The following is a 22,947-nucleotide window of genomic DNA, read 5'->3' as shown; positions in this document are numbered from 1 at the left end:
CCCAAAAGGTTTTTATGTTGAAGGCCTAACCCCCAATGTGACTGTATTTGGAGATATGGCCTATGCGGAGGTGATACGGTTCAATGAGGCCACGTGGGAGGGCTCTAATCCAATAGGGCCGGCATTCTTACACGAGGAGATGCCAGCAGCAGAGCACACTCTCTCTCTCATGGAAGGACACAGGGAGAAGATGGCCATCTGCAAGCCAGGAAGAAAGTCCTCACTACAGACCAACCCTGGTCTGGGACTCCCAGTACCCAGAACCATGAGCAAATAAATGTGTGTGGCTTAAGCTACCAAGCCTGCAGCATTTTGCCAAGGAAGCCCAACCAAACTAAGGCAAGCTCGACACACAATCCCACGCACGTTATAAACACTTCATGAGAATTAGCTGATTTTCATGACGATGAGAGTCCCCAGCACACAGTTTATGATTTCACAGCAAGGCTTTTCAGAAAATATTTTAACTATATGGAGGTCAAAGACTGTTATGATTTCCAAGCTAAGGTTAGAAACTGGGATAACAATCTCAAAATTTTTTTGAAACTAAATTAGGGCTAAAGCAATTTTTCTTTCCAACATTTGAAGAGATCAACGAACTACTCTTAAAATAGAAATCTCTAGCAAATACAATGTGTCCGTAGACTCATCCTTAGAATAAAACATCCCTAGTACTCTACTGTATCAGGGTGCCAATCTAATGAAAACTCACAAAGGAGAGAATGTAAGAAAAACAGCAATCACCTTGCTGTAAGATGTAGTGGAAAATCTATTTCCTGACTCTTATCACAGCAAGCGAAAGCCCACCAACAGCATCGCATCTGAGAGGTGGCCCTTCACACTGTAGACACCAAAGATTTGTATATCTGTTACTAAAATATTCCGGTGATGGCAGTATACTACAAAAACAAAAATGGCAAACAGAGTTGTCTTAAGGAAATGGTGCATTTTCTTTCTCACATATCAGCATTACACAAGCTATAAACGTGAAGCTGGGGTTGGAATACTGGCTATTAGTCAAATAGCACAGTGAAGCATACCTTCCAAACTGATGGGGGTCACAAAGGAAATAGAATATAAATATCGATTTGATTAAACTCACAAAAGTATGAAAAAGTGACTAAAAAATCATAATTAAGAAAAACACAGGGATAGTTATTATGTTAATGTGACTATTAAAAAGCTGAGATAATAAAATGGGTTAAAAGGAAAAAAATGCTGAAAAAAACACTTTTTTTATATTTATATTTAAAACAATGTTTTATGTTTATATTATAAAACAAACTTAAATTAAAAAGGAAAAGTTAATGACAGAATACGTCAATTGGCACAGTAAAATCAGATATATTCAAAGTCTCTCTCAGAAAGAAAAACATGATTGGCAATATTATCATCAATCTAGGATGAATTTAATTTTAGAGGCATTTAATACAAAAAAGGATAATTTTAAAAGGAGTCATGGAGTTATATGTACCTAACAATACACAGGTAAATATACAAGCAAAGCTACCAAAATTTAAAAAGAAGCCATAAAATTATAAAACTTTTAAAATAAAACATAGGAGAAAAGCTTCATAATAATGGATTTGCCAATGATTTCTTGGATATGACACCGAAAACATAGGCGGCAAAAGAAAAAACAGATACACTGCACTAAAGCAAACAGCTTTTGTGTATCAAAAGGATACTAACAACAGGGTAAAAAGGCAACCCACAGGATGAGAGGAAAATTTTTGCAAATTATGTATCTGATAAGAGGTTTGTATACAGAACATACAAAGAACTCCTACAATTCAACAACAACAGCAACAAAAATCCAACTAAAAAAAAATGGGCAAAGGACTTAGATATTCCTCCAAAGAAGATAAACAAATGGTCAGTAAGATGCTCAACATCACTAATCACTGTGGAAATGCAAATGAAAACCACAATGAGATGCTACTTCAAACCCACCAGAATGGCTATTTTTTTTAAAGTCCAGAAAATAACAAGTATTAGCCAGGATGTAGAGAAATTGGACCCGCTGTGCACTGCTAATGAAAACGCAAAGTGGTGCAGCTGTTGTGGTAAAAGGTATAGCAAGTCCTAAAAAAATTAAACAAAGATTACAACAATATACAGCAATTCCAATTCCAGTCATATACCCAAAAGAATTTAAAGCAGGGACTTAAAAGACATTCAAACAACGATGTTTATGTAGTATACATACAATATATTATTATTCAATCTCAAAACAAGAAAGAAATCTTGACACATGCTACAACATAGATGAACTTTGAGGACAACATGCTAATTGAAATAAGCCAGACACAAAAAGACAACATATGATTCTAGTTATATGAGGTACCTAAAATAGTCAAACTCAAAAAAACAGACAGTAGGATGGTGCTTGTCAAGGGCTATGGGGAGAGGGATGGTTAAGTTTTATGTCACTTATATTTTACAACAATTTAAAGTAACAAAAATAAATTTTAAAAGTTTAATGAACATGTAAAAATATGATTAGAACATAAAACTCAATACATCAATTTTTTTGAATCAATCAAATTTAACGGAACAGGGACTTCCTAGGTGGCGCAGCGGCTAAGAATCCACCTGCCAATGCAGGGGACACGGGTTCAGTCTCCGTTTCAGGAAGATCCCACATGCCGCAGAGCAACTAAGCCCGTGTGCCACAACTACTGAGCCTGTGTGCCACAACTACTGAAGCCTGTGCGCCTAGAGCCCATGCTCTACAACAAGAAGGGCTGCCAAAATGAGGAGCCCATGCACCACAATGAAGAGTAGCCCACACTCACTACAATTAGAGAAAGCCCGTGTGCAGCAACAAAGACTCAACACACCAAATAAATAAATAAATTTATATTAAAAAAAATTAACAGAACAGATATAAGTTAGAACATAAAATAATTTAAATCAAATCAACAAACTCAATTTAGCAGATAAAAAATAGACTATCACATTCCTCAGCAGAGAAGATATCCTTATTTAAATCTCTAGAGAATATTTATGAAAGTAAATCACACAGACATTAAAAAAAAAATCAGTGATTCAAAAATGAGAATGTTTTACAAATTACACTCTCTGAATAAATCAAAATTTAGATGTAAATGCAAAATTGAAGACCTAAAAATAATAATCAGAAAGTTAAAAACACATTCCTAGAAATTCTTGACTCAAAGAAATAAAATTATCAGCTATCTAGAAACAATGAAAAAGACAGTAATTCCTCAATAAAGACACACAGAATATAGCAAAAGATATATTCAGAACAATATTTCTAACGTCAATGCCTTCATAAAGGTTTTTTTTAAGAAAAAGCAAAAAAAAGAAATAGAGGACAGACAATTGAAAAAAGCAAAAAGTAATGAAAAAGAAAAGAAGGAAAAAATAGAGTAGAAATGATTTTTAAAAAAAAGAATTTTTTAAAAGAAAAATAAAACAGCAAAGCAACTTGTGGACCATTTAAGGAAAGAAAAAAAACAAAAAAGACAATATTGGAAATAAGAAAAAAGTGTGTTACAGTAGAAATGTAATTATGTATTAGGGAATACTATAATACATTCTATCCAAAGGTAACAAATTTAAAAGCCTATAAAGCACATGGGTACACACAGAGATACAGAGATCATAGCTACAGAGAAGAGACTGGTGGTTGCCAGAGGCTGGGTATGGGGGCGGGCAAAATGGGTGAAGGTCATCAGAAAGTAGAGACTCCCAGTTATAGAATAAATAAGTCCTGAGGATATAATGTAAAGCATAGTGACTACAGCTAACAGTAATGTATCAGATACTTGAATGTTGCTAAGAAAGTAAATCTTAAAAGTTCTCTTCACAAGAAAAAAGCAACTATAACTATGTATGGTGATGGACATAAACTAAGCTTACTATGGTAATCATTTCACAACATATATATAATCACTGAAACTAATACAATGTAATATATGTCAATTATATTTCAACAAAAAATAGTTTTAAAAAGCAAATGGGAAATTTCCTAGCCAAAACCTGATCTGAAAAGAAGCTGAAAACTTTAATGGACAAATATACAGACGAAATCAGAAAAAAGATAACACGGGGGGAAAAAACCCACTATGATCCAATGGGTCACACCTGAGTTATCAGTTATTGGCCTTTAAGAGACGGTTCCAATTACCTGTGTGGAAAGACATGAATACTTTCTAAGTTAATCTATGTATCCACCAAAATTATTATACAAAAATCTGATTCAGCACCAAGAAAATTATAGACCAATCTCTCTTCTGAATACAGATATATATATTCCAAATATCTTTTCAAGTTATCAAATAGAATCAAGCAAGGTTATACAAAAATAATTACTTTTAAAAGCATTTGCGCCTAATGCAAGGATAGTTCAATACTAGCAAATTCTCCAATGCTTTCCAACAGTCAACTAAAGGAGAAAAAAAATTTCCATGGGTAGATTAGACACAAACACAAACACACACACACAGTCCAATGAGTATTACCAGACAAAAAGAAAAGAATGAAATCTAATCACACTTAAGCTAAGCAGGTATAGAAAGAAAATACTTACATAAGATCAATATCCTACAAATTCATAATGCTTTTGAGACCAAAAAGTTTAAGTCACAAGTCACAAGGTGAACTAGGTTCCAGTTCACAGGACTGCCCTTCCATAGAGAAACAGGAATTGCCTTTGGCCAAGATAATGGAAAAAAAGTGAACAGTTATAAAAGTTGATAAGAAACACAGAACAGAAGGGTAGTTGCCAGGGTCCCAGGAGAGGGCATAATGGAGAGTTGCTGTTCAACAGGTACAGAGTTTCAGTTTCTTAAGATGAAAAGTTTGAGATATGCAGCCAACAATGTGAATACAGCTGACTTTACTGAACTGGAGTTTAAAAATAGTTAAGATGGTAAATTTTATGTTAGGTGGTTTTTTTTTACTAAAATTAAAATTTTTCTTTTAATTTTTAAGCAATAGAGACCCACTAAAATTGTAATGAATTTTTAAAAGCTGAATGTGCGCTAGCAAAGTCACTTAGTATCCCAGGAAGCCCCAGATGCAAGGACACTGCACAGCCACTTACCTACTCTTCTGCAAAATCCTCATCCAGGTGCTAAGACAAAAGACTAGAAAAAGAACTGGAGACCTAAGAGAGCCACTCTTGAAAGTGCTGGCATTCAGGTAGGGATGAGCTACCATTGGGGTGCAAGCATGAAAACTGGCTTCATCCTAGACTCTAATATCAAATGAAGCAAAAGCCATCTGCCACAGAGAGAGGGACAGTAAACACTCCTGCTCCCTCCAGGCAAAGGTGGACTGCTGCTAGAGGAGGAGAAGTTATCTGCCTCTGGGAAAGAGAGAGAGACCCTCTACCTATCCCATTTCCCAGGCTCAAAGAACAGCTGTCATCGGATGAGAGACAAAAATCATGAACACAACTACCCTGAACTGAACTCTAGGTAAAACTCATCTGCTGCTGGGGTAAGGCAAGAAATTCACTCAGGCCCCGAATTCTACAGTGATACAAATAAGACATCAGCCATACTGATGTAAGAATAGAAAACTCACTGGCACAAAAGCCCACCATTGATTCAAAGCAGAGTTTGGCTACCACAAGAGAAAGGGACAGACATGCTGAAAAAGTCCCAGCTCAGACTTAGCCATCCAGACCAGCCTAAAACTGCAGCTGGTGTAGGGAAACTGAGACCCCACACACTCATCCAGCCACAACTTCACCCAAAAAGCACAGAAAGGGGTCCCTTGTGTCACTGGAGTTCAGAACTGGCAGAAAGTTGAACACCAAGAAGAAAAACTCTGTGGCACTCTAGGACTCACGGAAGTCTCCAGGTAAGCAATACATTCCTAGAAGAACTTGAAGTCTCTGGTGATAGGACAGTTCACTAGCAACAACAAAGCAGTAACTGAGTGAACTGATTCATTTACCCCCCTCAATAGACACTAACACCTTGCAGGATAAGAGGCATGTCCATGTCTTAGCATAATAATTATTTGCTTCACTATGAACTATTCTTTTACATAACATTATGCAGCCACTCAAAAATTACAAGACACCAAAACAAAGCAAGAAAAGGTACCCAACGTCAAGGGATAAAGCTATCAACACAATCAGACCCTGAGATGGCAGAGATGTTGAAACTATCAAATAGAGACTTTGTAATTAAAATGCTTAAAAATCTAGAGAAAAAGATGGACAACATTAATAAACAAAAATTCAGCAAAGATGTGAAAATTTTTTTAAAGTTCTATGAAAATAGTAGACACACTACTCTATATCAAAGATGAAAAATGCTTTCACTGCGCTTACCAAATACTAGACACAACAAGAAGAAATAGTAAATTTGAGAACATATCAATAGAAATTATTCTGACTGAAAACTGAAGGGGGGAGTGCAGAGAATCCAAGACCTATGAAAAAATATCAATTAGACTAATGTACTTGTCAAAACAGTCCACAAGAAGAGGCAGAAAGGGGGCAGAAGAAATATTCAAAAAGATAATAGATGAAAACATAAAAAATTAGGAAGGACAATAAACTACAGATTAAAGAAGCTTAGAGAACCCCAAGCAGGACAATTACAAATGATAACATACGTATGCACTTCATAGCCAATGTTAAAAGGAAGAAGGAAAAAAAAAGTTTAAAAAAAAATCCTTTAGGCAGCCAGATAAAAAGAGAAATATTACTTATAGAAGAACAACGATCAAAATAACAAAAGACATCTCTCAGAAACTATATAAGCCAGAGAATGATAGAGCAATATCTTTAAAGTAATGGGGAGAAAACTGTCAACCTAGAATTCAAAACCCAGATAAAATATTTCGGAAACAAAAGCCGATAGACTTTTTCAGACAAGCAAGAGCTGAGAAGAGTCATTTTCAGCAGACCTGCTCTATAAGAAATACTAAAGAAATTTCTTTAGGCAAAAGTAACATGACACTATTTAGAACAAAGAAATAAAGAACCCTGGAATTAGAAAAGACATCAGTAAATACAGAATATATACATATATATGTAATTGACTCTTTAAAGCAAAAATAGAAACTAGGAAATTATGGTTTATGACGTATAAGTAAATATATTAAGAAATTAGCGTAAACAATGGAGAGGGAAAAATGGCAGTATACCATTGTAAGATTCTGACATACAGGAAGGTGAGAAGCTGATGTATATTATAGACCCTAGAGTAACCACTGAAATATAAAACAGAGCTGTAATTAATAAGCCAATAGTGGAGATAAAATGAATATTAAAAAATAACCAAGCCCAAAGAAGGCAAGAAACAGGAAAATAAGAGCAAAGAAGAGGTGAGACAAATAGAAAACAAAGAGCAAGTTAGTAGATAGAAATCTAATCACATCAAAATGTTTACTGTAAATGATCAAATGATTCCAAGTAAAAGTTGGAGATAATAAGACTGTATTAAAAACAGCAACACCCAATTATATGCTGTCTACATGAGAAAAGGAGGGATATTACATGACAACGTAGGGGTCAATTCATGGAGAAAACATAACAATCCTAAATGTGTTTGCACATAATAACAGAGCTTCAAAATACATAAACAAAAGCAAATAGAACTGAAGAATTAGAATAATTCACAACTGAATTGAAATACATAAACCCCCTTCTCCCAAAACCTTCAGAACAAAGAGACAAAAAAACTCAGTTAACAATATAGAAGACTTGAAGAACATTAACCAGATTTTCAAATGGACATTTGTAGAATACAGACCTAACAAGACTGCTCCACCCAACAATGGCAGGATCTACTGTTTTCGATTGTACATGCAACCTTCACCCATATAGACCACATTCTGAGCCATAAAACAAATCTCAGCGAATTTTTAAAGACTCAAAAATCATACCTACCATGAAAACCATGGAATTAAACTAGAAACAAATATCAGAAAGATATTTCAAAATCCTCAGGTATTTGAATATTAAAATACATAATTCTAAATAATTCAAGATCAAAGAAGAAATCACAATGGAAATTAGAAAATATTTTGAACTGAATAAAAATGTAAAATAACAGAGCTCAGAATAAAATGTATAGCATTACATACTTACACAAGAAAAAAAGGTCTCAAACCAATATTTTAAGCTTCCATTCTAAGACACTACAAAAAGAAAAAAGTAAACTTATAACAAGAAGAAAAAATAATAAAGATCAGGAATCAATGAATTAGAAAAAAGTAAAATACTAAAGGAAAAAACTAATGAAACCAAAAGCTAGTTCTTTCAAAACATCAATAAAATTGATAAACCTCTAGCCAAACTGATCAAGACGAAAAGAGAAAAGTCACACGTCACCAACATGAGGAATAAAGTGCACATCCTAGAAGCATTAAAAGAATAAGGTAATATGAATGGCTTTATGCCAATAAATTCTGTAACCTATATAAAAAGCCAAATTCCTTCAAAATCACAAACTAAGAAGGCTCACTCAAAAATTAATTTATAATCTGAATAGCCCTATATGCATTAAATAAACTGAATTTATAGGTGAAAACCTTCCTGGAAAGAAAAAAAGCCTCTAAATCCATATGAATTCTCTGGTGAATTCTTCCACACTTCTAAAGGAGAAAAACTACCAATTCTACACAAACTATCCCCAAAAAACAAGAGGACAGAACACTTCCCAAGTTATTTTAGGAGGCTACAAATACCCTGAAAGAAAAATCAGATAAAGACATTAAAAGAATAAAAGCTAATTTTTTTAAATTCTTAAAATATTAGAAAATTAAATGTAGCTATACATAATAAGATACTGCATCAAGACCAAGTAAGGCTTATACAAGGAATAAGGAATGTCTAGTACAACATTCAAAAAATAAGCACTGCAATTAATTCACTATATCAACAAACTAAGAAATTATATTATCCCAAGAGATATTAAATTGCCGAAAACCTATAAAGTACTTAGCATTAAAGAGGAAACAATCATTACAAAAATGTATTCAAATCTATTTGAAGCATAAAAAATAAGAGATGAATGAACAGAAAGATATCCATATTTTTGAACTGGGATGATACAATGAAATAACATTAGAAACAGAAATAACATTAAAATGTTAACTGTCCCCAGATTATATATAAATTTAGTGCAATTCCAATTAAAATCACAACAGGGTTTTTATGTATCTTTTGCCCAGGGGAGGTGGGACAATAGATAAAATATTCCTAAGATATGAACCTTAGTTATATGTCTGAGAATATCTAAGAAAATCATTTTTAAAAGAAAAAACCCTGGTACTATCAGAGGATACATGAAAACAACTGTGGAATTTATATTTACTGGGAGAGGGATACATTACCTTAAAAATAGTTCTGATACAATGGACTGGATATGCATCTGAAAGTAAATAAAAGTGGACCCCCTCCCTCCCCTCTTATACCACATACATAACTAAAACTTCCAAATGGACTAAAGATAAGATCAAAGCGGAAGGAAAAATTAAATTTAAGTATAGATTATATGTCTATTTTACCAATGGAGAAAATCTTTTAAAAACATAAAACAAAAACATGAAACCAGAGAAACACAGAGAAAAACTGATTATATTAAAGTTTAAAATGTTACGTATCAAAAGATATTTCTTGAACAGACAAGAGACAAAAGACTAGCTTTTGAAAAAATTATGTGCAATGCAAGCATCAGACAAATGGTTAATAGCTGTAATATATAAATAACTCCCACAAAAGGACAATAACCAAATAGAAAAATGAACAAAGAATAAAGGGCAACTCTTAGAAGAATTCCAATTTACCTACAAACACAGGAAAAGATGTTCCAGATCACTAGAAGTCAGGAAATAATAACTGAAGTAACAGTGAGATAGCACCACACAACTCTCACACTAGAAAAGTATCAACTATTGCTCACGGAGTTTCAGGGAAAGGGTATCGCCCTGCATTGCTGGTAAAAATGGTGAACTGTCATAGCCTTTTCTCAAAGCAATGTGGCAATATTTCTGAACCAATAATGCCACACTGGTGATTGGTCACATAGGTCTGTAATATAAAGATATTCATTACAATATTGGTTTTAGTGGCAAAAACTGGAAACAAAGTATTGCCCATCAGTAAGCTAACAGTTAAACAGCCTATAAATAACAATACCTTGGAATATATGCAACAGTTTTATTTTTAATGGATTAGAGTTGTTGCAGGTAAGTGAAAGGATTTCCCTTACGCAGTGCTAAATGAAAAAAGGGTCTCCAAAACATAATCTCATTTTTGTAAGCGTGATCAAAAAACCACGTGTACATATGCGTTTATAACACTTACGGATATGGAGAAAAATATTAAGACACATAATACTTCTGATGACAGGGGTTATGGGGGAATATAATGCTATTGTTGGCTAGAGGAGGAAGGGAAGCTAAGTAAAAAAGAGAAACAGGAGTTCACTACAAAATGAAGTTTAAAATCTCCAAACACATGTACCTACTTTTATCAGAGAGAGATATTTGTAAACACTGCACCAACAAGCGAGTTTCTGCAAAACACAGCTTATTTCCTACAGATCTTAAGTGCTAATCCTCTGGAAAACAAAGTCATAAAAGTAAGAATAAATTCATATTTAAATATTACAACTATCTAGCTCTGAGTGGGTTGTAAACATTAAATAATACCTTTAAGATGTATATACACATTTTACGTACAATAAATGTGCACAATACATTTTTTGAAAGAGAAAAAACTTAGAAAATCACATGTTTAAAGGGAAAAAGATTTTCTGGTAAGATTAAAAGTACTTAAAAGAGACTAAAACATAAACCTAAGAATATCTAGGGTATTATTTTTAGGCACATAAAAGATCTACATGAAGAATATAAACTGAAGCAGAATACACTAGCACAGCCCTTCTTTTGGGCTTAGCTATGCTGCTTCTTCCCCAGCCTGCCTATACATTGGGACAAAGCCCATGTTTTCTTTATCTTAGTATTCTCTGCACCTAGTATAAGCCCTAATATGTGCTAAGTGATGAACCGTATCCCTAATTTTCTTCAGTGTATGGATGCATTCCAACTGCACAGTCTTTTCTAGGATTAACTGGGCTGATCTCTCCCAGCTGTTATAAATGGGGTTTATATACCCCTTTAAAGTACGTTTTGGAAGGAGATAAGAATTCATCCAATATTCACTGAATAGCTCATCTGAGCTAGAGACTAGACAGCAGCACCTCTTCTGTGCAATGTGGACTTTCAAAATGTTGGCTTATTAAGACTAAAGGAAAGTTAGGAAGACAGCAGTGGAATGAAATAGAAACAAATTATTTTACTGGTGTTGGAAATCAAGGTTCTAGTTTTGACTTGGCTGCCTTCTAGTTATTTTACCTTCACCGTGTCCAGTCTACCTTATAGGTCTGTCAGGCTGAAAAAAAAACTGCTCTGTAAACCACCAAGCATTAAGCAATTTTTTTGCTGGCTCCTAATTCTCAAGTATTCTAAACTGTCTTCGTTACAAAGCTACTTATACATAAAACGCAACTGCTTCACCCCAGGGCCTTGGTATAGTCCAAATATACTTAACAGAGAGCTCAGTATACAATAAAAATTCCATCAATGCTCTTTACAGACTCATTAAGAGCTCATTTGTTTCTTATTATATTACCTCTCAAAATGAAATATTTCATGTGTTTGCTTAAGTGTCCTGTATTTTATACCTACAGCAGAAAAGCTAATGCACATTCCAGAGGATATCACTCTTTAAATATTCAACCACTCTAATGTAAAGTTCCTTTCTAAATATCCCTTCAACACTCTGACCTTCTGTAAAAGTCATCAATTTTTCAACTTTTCCTTCTTATGCAGGGAGAAAGAGCTTATTCCTATATGTAAAGGCTTTTGGTCAAGGCTAAAATTCCCATCATTTACAAATAAAATATATGTCAAACCTCTTCAGCAATATGAAAGAACATTTCATTAGGTAGTGTCATGCAAAGTGTATTTTTAAAATTTTATTAATCAATTATCATTATTTTTGTTTATCCAAATAAACCTCCTGTAAATTCATTGTAACAGTGTGTGCTCTACTGGCCAAGCACACCCCAGGATCTATTTTTGGAAAAGAAAATTTTCTGGTGATACAGCAAATGATAAAAGTTTGCCAAAACACCATAAAGCCATCAGCTCTACAAGATAACAGAAAAGGTGTGAAATCATCACAGGTGCCAAAATAGCTGTTTTTAATTTGCTCTCTTCCGCTTACAGGTTTGCTTTTTCTTTTCTATTTTAAAAAGTAAAACTTTTTCCATGAAGGATTTTTGCCACATATCCACTAAAACCCTGAAACCTTTGATTTCCCAGATGGGAGCAATTTTTCTCCCTTGCATTTTTTTAAAGCATCTTATAGCACTTGATCCATGTATCACAATTACTTTGAATTCTAATAAGTCTTACCTCCCTTACTTGATTTTCATTTCATTGATAATGTCCTGCCCATTTTCACATATAATTCCAGATACATGGTAAGAGCTAAATTAGCATAAGTCAAATGAGTAAGTAAGACATTCTTAACACAGATAATACATTTTTATTACTTTTATTATGCCTCTGACTTTAATAGCTTTATCAAATAGCAGAATGCATATTGGCCAGAATTTACTGGTCTACTATTAACATTATGGAACATCCTATAACAGTTGCCTCCCAAAATAATTTTTTGGATTAAGTCTCTTAATCTGTTTCAGTACACATATCAGCAAACACAGAATTGGCTTCTGCACTGAAGTAAATATTCTAGTAAATGTATTCTAGTAAATGTACATCTATACAATCTATACATAAAATAAAACAACCTCTAAAGACAATATTTATTTGTATAATGCTCCCATTTTTTTGCTCTAATTCTCTAAAATAAGACTAACTGGAATAGCTATTTAATGCTAAAGGGAGGTAAGAGTAACAGGGGATAGTTCAAAGGTTTTCCAGTCTTCAACTCTCTGCCTTAAAGCTAACTGGCTATGACCATGATAGCATTACTCTGCTGAAAATCAGATTCCACATCTATAAAATAGAAACCATAATATCATACACATGGACTCAATGAATATTTAATAAATAAAGGAAGGAATCTCATGTTCCTAATATATAACGCACTCCTGCAAACTTGTACAAAACTCAAATATGTGTAAGTCAAGGGACTAGACTTAAAGTTTAAAGCACACCCATTCCCAGAGACAAAAGGAAGATTATAACATCTGTAATTATATACAATCTATTACATAAATTACTAAAATCAGATGTATAGTAATTTGTATGTTCTGTCAACTTATTCGTTTTTACAATTGATTAGCTTACCTCCATTAAGCACTTTCGATAGTCACCAATTTTCAGCACACCTAATGATTTCTTTGTCTCAACTGCATAATAAATCCTGTTTCTCAAAACCAGAAGTAGGACTTTCATTTTTCCCTTTTTCTACTCTGTTAATGAAAGGCAAAAAGCTGTAAAATTTTCAAATAATTTTTGAAATTATTATCAAAAATGGCAGGGGGGAAGAGGTAGCACAGACAGAAGGTTACTTGGCAGATAGTCACAAGAGCTAAAAAAAAAGCGTAAGTCAAAATCCAGTGTATAAAAGGTACTTTGGGGTCTCCACATAGAGCATTCAAAGTGTCAGTTATCTGGAAGTCAACTAAACATGCCTGTTTACTGAAGAGTACATATTAAATAAGCTAAGACATCAAAAGCACAGTGCCTAATTTCTGTATTACAGTAGCTGCACAATAAAGAGTAGTTGTTTTGTTGCTACTATTCATTCTCAATGGCTGCTTTTAAGAGAGGCATCAATATACAGGAAGAGACTAAAGTTTTTTCTTCCAATTTTATTGCGATAAATGGATATACAGCACTGTGTAAGTTTAAAGTATACAGCATAATGACTTGACTTACATCATGAAATGATGTCCACAGAAAATTTAGTAAACATCCAACATCTCATATAGAACGAGAATATAAGAAAAAGAAAATTTTCTTCTTGCGATGAGAACTCATGATTTACTTGCTTAACAACTTTCATATATAATGTTCAGGAGTGTTACTTACATTTATTGTGTTGCATGTTACATCCCTGGTATTTATCTTACAACTATAAGTTTGTACCTTTTGAGCAGACTAATATTTACTGAACACTGGATATGTACAAAGTTCCGTATACTGGATGCTTTGCAGGCATTACCATAATTTTAATCCTCAAAAACATTCTGCAATGTTGACATTATATGTGCTTGTTTTTGTTTTTATTTACCAATGAGTATCCTAAGACTTGGAGAACCAACTTGCCCAGCTAGACATCTAAAAACTAGGTAGTTTAAGGTTTCAAATCAAGCACTACTTAACTCCACTACAAGGCTTCATTTTGCAAGGAGAAAAAAAATGTTCAGGAAAATGTAGTGAATTGTGGGTTGGCTAACAGAGGTGAATACATTTACTAGAGATGAAAGGGCACAGGTAGGAAATGACCATGATATTTGGCACTTAGCTACTGAAAGGACAGTCATATGCACTGTACTCCTCAATTTGTTCCTTCAATACGTATTTTAGCACTATATGATCAGTCACTATGTTAGAAGCCAGGAAAGTAACTATGAAGAAGATTCATTTCCTGCTCTCAAGGGGCTTATTATTGGGAAGGGACAAGACAAATCAACAAGCAATTACACCAGAAGAATATCATGTGCTATGGGGCCATAGATTACAGACTGGAACTCAGTGTATTCTTCGAGCAAGGGATGATAAATAGGAGTCCCACAGAAAGTGATGTTTACAGTGATAGTCGTAACATGAACAGGAGGTAGGCAAGGTGTATGTGTGACACGGAAAGAGTTATATTGATGAGCCAGTCTCAGTCTGTTTCTTTGTTCTTGCAAGCATAGAGTGTGAAAAAAAATTGTCTGCTTCTTAACTGGAGAAAATGTAGCTGGGGAGAAATTATGTAAATTGTTATTGTTCTTAATTTTCTCAAAAAAAGTGTGTGTTTAAAATAATATATATGGCAGAAAAAAAAGTGTGCATATAAAAAAAAGTGTGCAGTAAATTTTCAAAACCCACTTAAGATCCCATCATCTACCTTTCTTCATCTTGTACATGCTGTATTGCAACAATGTTTGAGTCTAACCAAGAGACTAAAGCATAAATCAGACATAGCTTAATCAACAGAATCTTGGCTTAACTAGGGACTTGCAGCTCAATAGACTGCTGTAAATTATAGTACAATAGCACAAATTTAATAATTCCATTAAAAAAAAATAAGGGCATTTTTAATGACCAGCTGATAGAGGTTTCAGTTGACTCACTGAAGAAGTAGCCTGGAGGTTTATAATCTCTAAATAATCCTTGTTGATCTTTATTTTCTATTCTCCATAAATGATCATGGAAACTATTTTCATGTATTTTTCTTTGGAAAAGCTCAGATACTTCACCTGCAGTATATAAATACTAATAGTCAGTAACTTTTACGCCAGCTACATAGAAACTTTTTCAAGAGTGACTTTCTCAAGGTCACAGAGCAAATCTCTGGTGAGACAGGAATGGAATTCATGACCTTTGACTGCCAGAAGTTTTCTACCCACACTCGGAAATTCCTTCTCCATAAGTGTAATTTATATGCTCACTTTGAGAGGCTGGAAAGTTCATCCCTTTTAGGGCAGGGGGTGGGGGGTGGGGAGGGAGTGGTTTTCCTGTCGAATCAGTTGCCACACCAGTACTTCACAGTTTTACAAAGTGATCTTTACCTACACTAGTTCATCTTAACCTCACCACAGCCCTGTAAACTGCATTCTATTTTTTCCCCTTTTACAGAATTGGAGGGGTTAAGAAATTTAACCAAGGTCATCCAGAGTTAGTAAACAAGAGAGCCAGACTCCAACTGCAATCTCTCTGCCACTTAAATGAGTCTTGATTCCAGGACATATAATCTTAACAGACACCTGAGTATGAAATGAATGAAGGTTCTCTTTACAGTTATTTACTCATTTTTTACAATCATTTACCTTGGTTGTCATTTAGGTCTGTTGGTTTGTTTTTTGGGAGCAGGGTTGTTTTCATGTTTTGTTACAAGCTCGGTTGTTAAACTAAAGTGAGAACAGTATTACTCAACATAGAATTTGAAAAAAAACAAACTGTGCCCGTTTTTCTCTTTTTATACAAGTAGGAAGGGGGCTTTTTACCATAATTCATGGTCATAATGTATACAGTTTATGTACAGGGTATCTAGCTAGAGAATATAAAAACTCTCATTGATAAACACTGTGTATATACACATACATACGTACACACCTAAAATAGTGACTTTATTTATATATATAGTACATACATACACATCATGCCAGCAATTATTGTGAAAAGCCACATATACCATTAAGCATGGTGAATGCAGCTCATGAAACACAACTGCTGGCTGAGGAAGCCAGCAAGTTGTAACAGGGGCAGCTTCTATGGCCTCTGATGGGAGTGGGAAAACTATCCCACAGCTCTGTAATTTTTCCCCTCATCTTCCACGCAGCAATACAGCAGCAAGGGCTTTCTACCACTGCCTCTGTACCTAAAAAGCTTTACTGTTTGGACCAGTCCAGTAATTACGCTTGTAATAAATATTCAAAAATGTACACCATCAAATTAGCCACAGAATACAAGAATGACTTTGAGTTGAAAAAAAAAAAGAAGGAATACGGGAGGAAAGACCATCCCAGAGCAGAATTCTTTGAGTGAATATCCTGAAAGCTACTGCCAGACCAAAACAAATTTTTATGGAGCAACAGGACTACTCAAGTAGCCACTTTTATGACAATAAACACCCCAAACCGAAAAATCCTTTTGTAACATAATTACTGAGAATATATAGAGAAAGTAACCATTTAATCCACAGCATGTGTTCCCTACCGCAAGAACTCAAAAGCTGACATCAGATGGGGTGTGGCTGGGCTAGGCCCTGACAATGAATTCTGGCTGGGCTGAAGTCAGGCAGTTCTCTGGAAGGGTTTGGGATCTACAAACCAAGCAGGTCTCACAGAGCCTAAGGCTGTTGCCCTTCTGGGCACAGGGGAAGGCCCATCTGTTTACTTGCATTTTGATTTTGGGAACCCTGGTTGTGGTGGATGAGTTAAGGCTGTGGTTATAGGGTGCTGCCAGTGATTTAATCTTAATATTTTTACCCTTACATTTTGTCCATACTTAAGACCGAGAGGCATGCATAATTTGCAGGCTGAAAAAATAAATAAACATGAATTTTTAGACGGAAAATAAACGAACATTGGGCAAAAATACTGATATTTCCACTCCAGTACCATATGGTGTTTTCAAAATGTAAATGATAAGGTAAGCCACTGCCATCTATTTTCAGAATTATCTACAAAAGTGAAAGTTGTTTTCTAAAAAAAAAGATAACCGTGGTGTCGATTCTGAATAAAACTCTTTGGGAATTTTTAGCCCTTGTTCATTAATCAACATGGAAACACAAGTAAGGAAACTTATTTATCCAAGAAAAGAATAACTTTTCAAATAAGTTTCTAGTTTTGTAGAATACAAATTATTTTGCATTAATACACAAATCATCTACAGCTAGATTTAGGAAGTTGACACTAAGAGGGCTGTTACCTTCACAATATAAAGAAAACAAACCATTTGACGCCCCCAATTTACTGTGATTAGTCTCAGGGTAATCCGGAAAAATATAGAATGCCACACTTTCCATTTCGTACCATGGTAAAAATGCCCAAGACCTTTATATGTTCAACTAGTTAACAATATCACCTCACTGCTGAAGTTACTCAATACTCTAGACTAACCAACACTGGCTTAAGTTCAAAATGCCCTCGTATAGGCCTAGAGGCCTAAGCACTTAAGTCACCTTTGGGGGAACAGAAAACACACCTATATTTAAGACCAAATTATTTCATTATGTTGACAGCAGTCTGGTTCATGATATGATACCTAAAACACTTGAGTCTGTTGAAGTGTATGTTTACCTTTCCCAGGAGACCAGAAAGTAATCCCCGAGGAACACAGATTTTTCTAAAAGACCAGAACGCTAAAGGCCATTGCATGCCTGATGGGTGCTCTCAGGAACCACCAGCGAGCATCCTGATTTGTTTTTCCCTTGGCCTGGGGAGAGGGCGTGCACCAGTGTTTGCAGTCCCTCCCTTTCTGTACACACAGAGGCTGCAGCTGTAGTCAACAAGCACCAGCCAAGACTCGCTAAGGTCAAGGTCTCAAATGCTATACCAGGACCAATTTTCTCCCAAATGGCATTCAGTTGTGGAAAAAGAATTTTCTGGAGAGAAAAAAAAAAAAAAAAAATATATATATATATATATATATATATATAATGGGCCTATGAGTGCAACAATTTCCTTTCAGTAAACAGTAATTCAAAACATTCCAAAATAAAGTTTAGCTGACAGACTTTTCTTTTAAATATGCACTACTAAGTAATAGATAAATAACTGAAGCACTTCAAAAATAAACAGAAACTCCTCAAGGCTTTTTTTTTTAACCTCACACAGCTACGGTACAATTTTAGTGCATAAACTATTAAAATTTTATCTGAAAAAGTTCCCAACTTCTACCAGCTTCGGTATATTTCATAATAGTTATGAATGAGAAGGTAAAATAATAAACCCCTTTCCTAACTACATTACAAATTTCTGCCAATTCTTGCATGCTCAAAACTCTCTGCAACTCAAAGGAGCTTAACATCCCCCAAATGACCAGGCTGCAGCCATAAGGATCTAACTTATGCAACCGAATGTTTGTCCTTCAACATCCTATTTCTACTAAGCTTCTAAAGTTAAACATTTTCTAGCCTAAAAGTATACCCCTTTACCATAACCAATTTCTATGTGGTTTTTTAAAATGTAAACAACATCTGAATGAGGTCTGCAAATAGCACAACCAGGCTTTTTTTTTTGGCCTTTTTTTTAGGTGAGGGGTCACTGTTTTTACTGAATGCCAATTCCAAAGAACGTTTCTTAGAAGATGGAAAACACCCAGCCTTCAAAGTGACCACTCCTATTCCCCATCACAAGCTGCTGCCCGTTAAAAGCCACCGAATTTATTTTAAAGCATTTCCTTATCTAAACAACTCTATCCTCCAGTAAGAAAAGGGCATGGAGGCGTCTAGGTGGATTTGCAGAATGACGTGTGTTGATTGGCAGATGTCTACCGAAGCCACTAGATGCACATGCACTAAATGTAAATAGAGCCGCTCCTCTCCCTGGTGTTACAGGGAGACTGAGAGAATATTAAAGCTGATTTAAAATGAAATATCCGAGTGCTCGGCTGAGGATTCTATTAGCCAGTGGAATTGCTTAAAACAGTCCATAGAACACGACACTTAAACCATCTGTACAGTTAAATTAGAGAGCTGACAGCATTAACCACACAAACTGTTTATCCAGATTACACATTCCATTGTACTAATACTCTTTAACTCAACACAGTCAGCTTTTATCAGCTGAATTAAGGCTATTACTATTAAAGTATGCAAAACTCGAAGCGCGGGGTGAAGGGGGTTGGGAAGCTGCAGGGCATATAACAAAGGAATTGGTACTTTTTCCAAGCATTTGCCTCAAATGCACTTCGAAACAGAACTGTTGAGTGCACCCCACCCTTTTCCCCAAAGATAAAAGTTTTCAAAGTTCTAACAGGCAGTTCTCTACCCAACAAAAGCAGGATTGATTCTCCCCGTAGGGAGGCATCTAACGCGAACACCAACTAATGTCGCGGAGGTCAAGTCCGAGTCCTCGGAGCGAGCCTCCGAAGGCAAGAAGTGGCTCTCAGGCCGGCTCCGCGGGCTTCCCGGCCCGGTTGGCCCCGCAAAGTTGCCCCTTGTCAACTCCGACCAGGTCCCCCGTAATTGAAAATAACAGCCACGGGCCAGCCCCTGGCTACTTCCATGGACCAGGCACCGTAGCAAGTGACAGTTACACATCATTACGACCACAGACAATAATGAATGTGGCACCAGGACCACTATTCATGCCAGCAGTGTCATCCCCGCCTTAACCCCTTCCCCTCCTCTCTCTCCAGTGCACACCCACAGCCCACACGGCCCGGTGCGGCAGCTCTTCACCCAACTCGCTCTATTCCTGGGGGCAAACTACTTCCACAAGCCCCCCCCGCCCCCCCAATTCAGCCCTGGTTGTTTTATGTCTCATCCTTGGCAACTGTCAGGCAAACACTGCAACCAACAATTCCACTAGGGGTAGAAAAACATTTGCTTAATTCACGCTACTTGATAAGTTCTTTAAAAAAAGAAAAAAATGGTGGGGGGGGGGACCTCCTTCTTTCTTCTCCACGAATCCACCCGACGCTACTTGCTTTGCAATAGCATCGCCCTCCCTCGGCCCCCTTCCGCTTCCCAGCACTTTCCCCCTTTAAGAACACAGACCAACCAAAATGATTTAACTTGAGCAGATGACAGAAGGAAAATAAAACACGTTAAGAGAATACGGTCTGATCTGGGATGGCACAAAAAAAAAAAAAGAGGAGGGGGTTGTTTATTTTGACAAGAAACGGAATCGGCACAGACCTGAACAGAAGCTGCAGAGCAGGAGAAATTGTTTTCTTTCCCTCACACAGAGTCCCCCTCTCTCTCTCCCTTTCTCTCGCGCTCGCGCGCGCGCGCGCACACACTCACTCTCTCTCGCGCGCACACACACACACACACACGGCGTCACCCGCGCACACTCACACGCACACTCGCACACGCACAGGCAGAGCCTCTCAGCTGCTCTCTGCAGTTCTCAGGAAATGAATGGGGGGCAACCCAGGGAACTGTTGTACTTGCAAATGACTTACCCGGATCACATGATGCGCTAAATGTAGGGTGGGCCGGTGGGTGGAGGCTGCCGAGACGCGATCCCGGGTCTAGCGTGGGGAGCCTCGCCAGGCCCGCATCGAATTACCCCGGGGCCCAGCCGAGGGGGTTGCAAGACGCCGCTTCTCCTCCCTTGCAGCCCGCAGCTCAGGAGACCGGAGAGGCGCGGGGGGTGGGGTGGGGTAGGGTGGGGTGGGGTGGGGGGGGGTGAAAACACCAAACCCCCAAACAAAAGAGCTCCGGGTCCTCCTCCCCAGAAACAAAGCCCCGCCGCTGCGGGCGAGCCCCGGGGTGGGGCCGAGGGCGGGGGCGGCGGCGGGGAGGGGCTCGCTCAGCAGGCGCTAAGTCGCTTTATTGCCATAAAAATGGGGCCCCCGAGCCGCTCCGCCCGAGGATTAGGAGGCGGGCTCTGAGTGTGATGGTTGAAATCCCCTGTGGGAAACTAACCCCTCCCCGCTCGCAGAGGTAGAAGGCAACACCCACCGCCCGGCCCTCGCCTCGCCGCCCGGGCCGCCGGCTGGGGGGGGGGTGGGTCCGCGGAGCCTCCACCCCGCCCCACCCCGCCCCACCCCTGCCCCCGCCCCTCCCCGGCCTCGGCCTCGGCCGCGCTTCCCGGTCACCTGCACCACCTTGCTGCGGCACCCAAAATAACCCACACATGGCCAGCGCCGCTTTGCGAGCCGCGGGGCCTCGCGGCGGGAGGAACCCCCCGATGGCAACTCGTCGGAAGAGGACTCGCGCGGAGCCGCGCCAGAGTCCCCCTCTTTTGTGTCAGAGCGCGCTAGGCAGCCTGAGGAAGGGGATTCGGAGACAAATAAAGCGCGGAGCCCGCTCGGCCCCCCGCCCCCGCCGCGCCTCTCCCCTCCCGCCCGGGGGGAAGCGTGCAGGGAGGGGGCCGGGTGCCCGAGCCATCCCCGCGGCTCACCCACCAGCTAACTTGGAAAGGTGTGGGCGGAGCCGGCGGCCGGCGGAGGCTGCGGGACCGCTCGCGGGGGCCACCCCCGGGCGCCAGGCATCGCCCGCGCCGGGCAACAATGGGGTCCCGGCCGGGGCAGCCCGGGCGGGCGGTGCCCGGGGCGCGGCGGGGCGCGGGGCCCCGCGCGGAAGGCGGGGGGTGGGGATCATTGTTTGGGTTCGCGAGCGACGCACGTTGCGGGCTGGGCTGGGGCGTCCTCCCTCCCAGCGCTTCACCTTGGCGGGATGAATGAGGGCGAGGCGGAGCCGCGCGGCCGGCTCCGGAGTCCCGGGGGAAGGGGCGCCCGCCCTCGCGCGGAATTTAGGCAGGCGGGCGGACTTGCGGGAGGGGGGGGGGATGCAGGAGCTGCAGACCCCGAGCGGAGAGCGGCGGGAGAGAGGAGTCCAGCCCCCCCACCCCACCCCAGCCCGCCCTGCGTCCCAGAAGGGAGCCCCGAGGAGCGGGCGGCCCGGAGCCGAGTCCTGGACGCCCTTCCCAGGGGCCCCTCCCTCCCAGCCTCCGCGCCCGGGGGAGCGGATCGGCGCGATTCTGGGGCGGGAGGGAGAGGAGGCAGCCCCGAGGGCGCGCGGTGAGCGCGGCGCAGGAGGGTCGGCGGGGGCGGAGAGGCCACGCCGCGGAAGCGGGCGCGCGGGGCGGGCAGCGGGCGGGCCGAGGTGGCGATCGCGTGCGCCGCTCTCGCAAAACCTGGTGAGCGCGCTGGGGCGCCCAGGCCGCCGGACAGCCCGGTACGGCGCCCCTGAGCCCACCCCGCGTGGGAAACCGCCCCGGCCCTGGGAAGGCCGCGAGGGGGAAGTTTACATTAACGGGGGAAAGATGGGCAAGTGTGGCACGAAGTAGGGTGGGAAGAAAAACGAGGCAGAGGCCGAGAAACAGGAAATGAGAGTGAAGGGACGAGTTCTGGCCAGGAAAAGCCATGTTCTACATTTTCTGTGGCATTTTCCAAACACTTCTGGAGGCCCGCTGTGAGCTGTTAATGAAAACAAAGGCAGCGCACGGCCTGGTGTGTTCTCTGCCTCTTGCCACATTCTGTATGTGAGGACGATGGGCAAGGTGGTCCAGCCCGGAGCAGGATTCCACAGCCCACTTCTAATCCTGACGGGATGAATCAACTGGCCTGCGTCTGAGAAATCGG

The 22,947-nt window shown here is 39.2% G+C and overlaps 1 protein-coding gene across 2 annotated transcripts in view; it reads right to left on the bottom strand.

The window, feature by feature from the left end:
* The window catches only part of KLF12 (KLF transcription factor 12), a 431,241-nt gene extending 409,947 nt beyond the window's left edge, over positions 1–21,294 (bottom strand). The window contains exon 1 of one of the 2 annotated variants that reach the window (XM_057707238.1): positions 20,821–21,294. The gene's annotated coding sequence lies outside the window, so the exon portion shown is untranslated. Of the gene's footprint in view, positions 1–20,551; positions 20,778–20,820 lie in introns of those variants that run through there. The other variant, XM_057707239.1, reaches the window with a different exon arrangement.
* Between the last annotated feature and the right edge of the window lie 1,653 nt (positions 21,295–22,947).

This window comes from Hippopotamus amphibius, chromosome 14 (genome assembly GCF_030028045.1).
Source record: "Hippopotamus amphibius kiboko isolate mHipAmp2 chromosome 14, mHipAmp2.hap2, whole genome shotgun sequence".
Lineage (NCBI taxonomy): Eukaryota > Metazoa > Chordata > Mammalia > Artiodactyla > Hippopotamidae > Hippopotamus > Hippopotamus amphibius.
This window is presented reverse-complemented; position numbering and strand designations above follow the sequence as displayed.